This window comes from Mastomys coucha, unplaced genomic scaffold (genome assembly GCF_008632895.1).
Source record: "Mastomys coucha isolate ucsf_1 unplaced genomic scaffold, UCSF_Mcou_1 pScaffold5, whole genome shotgun sequence".
Taxonomy (NCBI): domain Eukaryota; kingdom Metazoa; phylum Chordata; class Mammalia; order Rodentia; family Muridae; genus Mastomys; species Mastomys coucha.
Window position 1 is genome coordinate 109513933 of NW_022196911.1, and position 6100 is coordinate 109520032.

A 6100-nucleotide genomic window follows, 5' to 3' on the forward strand; every position below is an offset into this window, starting at 1 on the left:
AGAAGAAGAAGAAGAAGAAGAAGAAGAAGAAGAAGAAGAAGAAGAAGAAGAAGAAGAAGAAGTCAGACACAGTGACAGTCACCTAACAGTTCTTAGTGCCTTCTGAATACAGAGGAAACCCCTAAAAGCCAGCATCCCCCAACATCATTGTCTCTATAAGTCAAGCAGGGCAGATCCCCTCCTGAGTTGGCTTCTCACTGACACCAAAGACCACGAGAGACCACAGGCCCAGAAACCAAGGGCACAGCATTAGTGGGTAAGGGAGCATCCAGTGAGCACTCTGTATTTACAGCCTGAAGCAGGGGGAAAGCCCACAGTCATGTGACCGGAAATGTGTCTACAGTTAGGTGAAGGGATGGCTCACAGAGATGCCAGCTGGAACTGGAGGGCAGACAAGGTTAGCACTCCCATCCCGGCCTTCCCAGTCCAGGGAAGGCAAACGAAAAACAGACTGACCAATTTAAATGAGGTCAGAGACCGGCTTGTTAGGCCAAAGAAATGGATGTGCAAGAGACACCAAAGATTAGTGCCTTTTGATCTCAGCAGCTCAGATGGCGGGGTGGGCTCGAAGACTGACGGGGTCTGATCTATTTCTAGGATTGTAGAACTCCAGGTCCCCCAAACACAGCCACTTCTGTCTAACCACACACTCAGGCACCTGGATTCAAGACTCTTTGTGCAAAAACCTGTAGCGACAAACCAAATCGGGGAGGAGGTGATGATTCACAGCCCAGGAAGAGTTCTTGGATGGAAACCTGCTACTTCAGCATTCTTGCAGGTTGCAGGATTCCTCTGGGCTTTGGGGCTTTCACAGAATCAAACAAGAATGGTATTGTATGGGACCCCCCAGCCTCCTACCACCTCACAGAATCCAACAAGAATAGTATTGTATGGGACCCCAACCCCAACCACTACCCCAGGCATCACAAACTCCGTCTAGGAAGCAGAGCTTGCGGGATTTTGAGCAGAGCCAAGTAGCCTGACTGAAGGGAAGGTATTCACAAGGGGGTCAAATCCCATCCGCTTGTGAACTCCAGGATCTTTCACAGTGGTAGCCGGAGCTGCTAGCTGGGTATGGGGGAAGAAGCAGAAACAAGTGGATGGTATGTTCAAGGCCAGCCTGGGCTACAGCAGGAAGGACCTGTCCCAACATTAAAAGGATAATTTGGTATAAAGGATGTCATTGACTCCATGGGGACCTTGCTGTTGATATGGTCACAACCCAAGGTCGCAGTGGCCTTTGTGGATGCCTGTGCAAAGTAGCCTAGTTGAGGGCACCTTCTAAGCTTCCAGGGCCTCACACATGGGAGAAGGACTGCAGATCTAATGTGTTCCTATAGGCCACAAAAGAGTTTCCTGTCACGTACCCACCCACAGCACAACTGTCTGTCTCGCTGCAGACAAAGGACACCCACATTTGAGAGGTCTCTGTAAAAAAATAAATAAAAATAAAAATAAAAAATAAACCTTCCCAAAACAATGCCAACAAATGGCAAGGGTAAAGGAGTCTGGACTATGTGAAGGGAAGCCCACAGAGGCTGCCTGGAGGAGGTGGAGTAAAAGGGTCCGTGGCCAGGAGCTTCGGCTGGGGACAGGGCTGGACTTAGGCTTTAGCAGGCCAAGAAGCAAGTGTCCCTGGTATAATCTCCTGGCGAGCATGTAAGAAAGCCAGCCCACCCCAATGCTTCCTGAGCCCCAGACAAATCAAAACAGAACTAAGTTGGGGTAAGCAGGGAACATGGCTAAGTGAGGTCTCCAGGCCGTTCATCCTCAAGAAAGCCACAATCTGAAGGCACACTGAGGAGGGCTGGGGACAGTCTGAACTGGACCCAGGTAGATTCAGGAAGAGCTGTGGCTCCTGGCGTTAGTGGGGGTGGGGTTCAAGGCTGAGTTCCTGAAGAGAGGGACAGAACAAATATGGAGAGCCCCTCCCCCTCCCCCTCGTGCACTTCCCAGAGCTGTTTAGTCACAACGCCCCTGCCCCTCTCTCCTAACACTTCCTGTGATGGCCCTTGGGGTAGTGGGCTAGGAGCAGGAAATGCCTGGGCCTTGCTTGCATCAGGAGTAAGAGTAATAGTAGGGAATGGAGATTTCTCCTACTGCAAACTACAGGGTAACGGGGTGAGGCAGGACTGTTTCAAGGTCAAGGCCAGCCTGGGCTACAGAGTGAGACCCCATCCAAAACACCAAACAGTGCAGGTGGTGGGGACATTCAGGATCCTCAAAGAAAAATCAAGTCCAACAGCCAGACCTTAGAAGTATGTCCTCCTGAGACTGAAGGGACCTCCAACTTGCTTAACATCACACAGATGTCATCAATACTCTGTGCAGCCAGCCACTCCACGTTGGAGAAGCAGGAGTGATGCCAGAAGCAGGCAGCCCTAAGCTGAACAAGACTAGTGGAGTAGATGTGTGGGTCGAGAAAGCCAGGGAGGCTTCCTGGAGGAGGAGAAAATGAATTTGGTCACCATAGGAGCTTTGCCGAGGAGAGACGACACGCAGGCTTCAGCCAGACCAAGAGTCGACCTTCTCATACATGGTCTTGTACGTGAAGGCCTTCATCGCCAAAGTCCTTCATGCTGGCTCCCCTAGCCCCCAAAAGAAATCTCTTACAGAAAGATGGATTCTCTTAACCAGAACTCCCTCAATCCATTCTGAGGTAAGAGCAAGGCTGTCAGTCCCTTTAGGTGTGACCAGGTGACCAGGAAATACGGCCTCAGCTAGGTTTGCACGGCAGGGGCCTGACACACCTGCCGCTCCTGTGTTGTGAGTCACCGGCGCAAGCACTACACCACCACGTACTTCTCAACCACGAAGTAGGCTGCTCATCGGCTCCTCTCACGCACACCGGATGTTATCCATCTCCTGCCTCCAGAAACAAACGTGTTGGGACAGATCAGCTAATAGCCCAATTTTCACTCAACAACATGCCTGGTGGAAGTTCAGTGGAGTGGGGGGACAGAGAGATGGTTCTTCCATTTTGAGTCTGGGCCTCCTACGAGGTCCTTGGGGGTGAGGTGTCCCGATCCTGTTAAGCAGCTGTCAGACAGGATAGGTAAGTGGGGATGGAGAGGAGTTGGAGGTGGCCTCTCAATTTCAGGCCTTCTGGGAGCAAAAGCCACCTCTCGCGCTCCCTCAGTCTCCATTTTTACAAGATGGCTTTGTAGCACACAGGATGAGATGGGGCCCCAATTCAGAACACCAGTGGAGTAACAGGAATCTGCCCAAGGTCTGTGAATGGGTCAGAAGCCCTGGATCCTTGTTGGTCTCCCAGGGCCTGATAACTGCACCATGGTGTGTGCCAGAGGTTAACGTGTGGGGAAGCTGGGAAAGGAGACAGGAGAGGCTGTATTTGCAACTTTCCTATAAATCTAAAGCCGTGCTCAATTCAAAGGTTAATTTTAAAGAAAAGGCAGCAGTTTAAATCTTGCTGCCCAGCAAACTCCGCTCTGCGGTGTCCCTGAAACAGCTGATAGCACAGTTTCCAGGAGAATTTCAAGCGAACAGTCCTGGAGGTGTTGAGCGACTCTTCTGCAGGGAGCAAGCCTTGCATTCACTCAGTGACCTTTTCGTGGTTTTTAGTCCCCGTGCCTCTGTGTCCCCTCCCTGAGAGAAAGTCTGTGTAAGAAATGAGTGGTACCCTTTGCCTCCAAGCCCTCTTGGAAATGTCTTCCACTTGAAATGCTTCTCTCCAATGTTCAACCAACAGACTTTAAGAGGACAATTTCTAGAAAGTTGCCGAGGTGCGTCCTCCCAAATGCAGAGAAATACCTAGGTACTAAGGGACCCTCCTGGGCACATGATTGCTGGGGCTAAGTTTGGAAATACCTAAGTATCCAACAGTAGACTGATTACCAAGCAAAGGATTGCTTGGTGGCTGCAGAATTCAGTAGTACAAGAGTCATGATGGGGTCAGGGGAGAGGCACATGAACAGTGAACAAAGTCATGAATATTGTGGATTGCACACCCTCAGTCTGACCCTAGGAAAAGCATAAAACAGTCTTACTGACCAAGAACACCCAGACTATCTCTCCCCGACCCATTCTTCCCGTCCCCATACAACAAGAAACTACAGAAACGTGCAACTAGCAGGAAACATCCAGTTGCCACAATGCTGGGAACGAACGACACACCACTTCTCACTTGAACCAGTCTGGGCATACGCATAGCACCTGAATGGAGCCAGGGGCCGCAGGACCCCAGCTTCTGCAGGACAGTCAAGACTAACAAAACTTCATTTAAAAAAAAAAAAATTGTTCTTTCTTCCTATGCTGCCTAGCCTGCCCTCCCTGAGCAGGTGCGGACTGGGACCTCAGGGCTCCTGGGCACTTACCAAAGCCAATCCCTGGCTGAATAGCTTCCTATGTTGGAGGGAGTTCTGGGTGAGAAATGGGCCACCACACACACATTCTAAAAGAACATCTAAGGACGAATGACAGGGGTCGGTGGAGTAGGGAAGAAGAATCCCAGATCTGGAAAGTGTCCCCCGGGAAACCATGTCCAGGGGGAAAGTTCTGGAATTAAGGGTGAGAGCAGAGGAGAGAAGAGGAAACAGAGGGACCTGGTGTAATTTAGGGTGGGGAAGCTCAGTCATTCATTCAACAAACACCTACTCTCCGACGACATGGTGACAGGTACCAACCTCCCCTCTACAATGCAATCACAAAAGGACAAGGAGGAGAGAGATCTATCGAGTACAGATGCCTATGATGTACAGTTATGGCTCAAGACCTAAGCCAAAAGTTTTCTTCATGATACAAGCCGCACCAAGAGGAGGAGGAAGGTGGTGGGTGTACACACTGGACCAAATTCCTGCCCTGAGAAACCCTACTCACATGGTGGCCAATACCCATCCGGCCATCAACTCCACAACAGCCCAGTCTTGCAAATAACGCAGTATCCACCAAATGCTCCCACCGCTATCCAGCTCCTTCCCCCCCCCCCACCCCCACCCCGGCCTTTTGCAAACACTGCGCCCCAGCAGCCCTCTGCGTGCAATGGGCAGCTGCCTGGAGAGGCATGGCTAGCAAAGCAAAGGGTCCCCAAGGACCATTCCCACCAAAAAGCAAGTGCCAAGAAGGCAGGTGCTCTCGGTCCCCGCGCGGGGTAACCAATGGCTTGTCCATGCCGCAGACTTAAGGACAGGACGATAAGCCCAGAACGGCCGCTGACTACAGAGATCTGAGCTGGTAGGGTCCACCTGAGGGTTGCTAAAATGACTTCCTAGACGTCACCTAGAACGAAAATTCCAATCCTCAAACCTTCACAAACCAACACAAGGCTGAAGAAGGGCAAATCAAATCCACAACTGCGCACCGCAGGGGAACTTACCTCCAGGTGGAAGAGCCGCTGGGAGATGGAAAGACAATCCACGGATGATGGAGACCAGGTCGTGAGTCTTCTAAATCCAGTTGATAAGCACCAAGTAATCCACGTTAGGGGACCCGGAGCCCTCACCCTTTACCCCACTGTCCATCCAGCGCCCAAAGCCAAAGTGCGGCCAACGCACCCCGGGCCCGCGTGGGTAGCGCGGAGATTGCGCGCCTCGCCTCCCAGGCGGCTGCGGAGCGGTCTCCAGGAGCGGACCAGCGCCAAGAGCAGCCGGAGGAGGCCACCGAGGGCTCTGACCGGTGCATGCTGCCTCCTGGCACAGCTCTGCGCCTTTTCTTCTACGAGCATCGTCAGCTCAAACACAATCCGCGCCGGGAGAAACTCCTATGGAGAATCCAGAATATCCCATAGAAGCCTCGGGTTTGTGGTACCGGGAGGACGCTCGCCAGGCAGCAAAGCCTTGGAGGCGCAGAGCCACAGAGTACAGCCCGAAACAGCAAGAACAGCACACTTTCTGTGCCACTGGGCTCTGCGCGCCGTTGGGCCATTTCAGTCTTTTTAAAGACGGGCTGCGGGAGGGCGTGGCCAGAGGGCAGGGCAAGGTGGTAGATTGGCCAGTGGTATCCTGGGAGTTGTAGTTCTGTCTTCTTACTCCTTACACTCAATGGAGCAACGGGCGAAGGGTAGGGTCACCACAGCTACCTCCCTTCTCAAACTTTGTAGCAACGAGAGATTCCATTCTGTCCCAGTTTCCTTTCTGTTAGAACT

The 6100-nt window shown here is 52.0% G+C and overlaps 1 long non-coding RNA gene across 1 annotated transcript in view; it reads right to left on the bottom strand.

The window, feature by feature from the left end:
* Window positions 1–5885, bottom strand: part of LOC116079215 — a 162640-nt gene extending 156755 nt beyond the window's left edge. The window contains exon 1 of the long non-coding RNA XR_004113827.1: window positions 5333–5885. This is a non-coding gene — a long non-coding RNA (uncharacterized LOC116079215). The remainder of the gene's footprint in view (window positions 1–5332) is intronic.
* Between the last annotated feature and the right edge of the window lie 215 nt (window positions 5886–6100).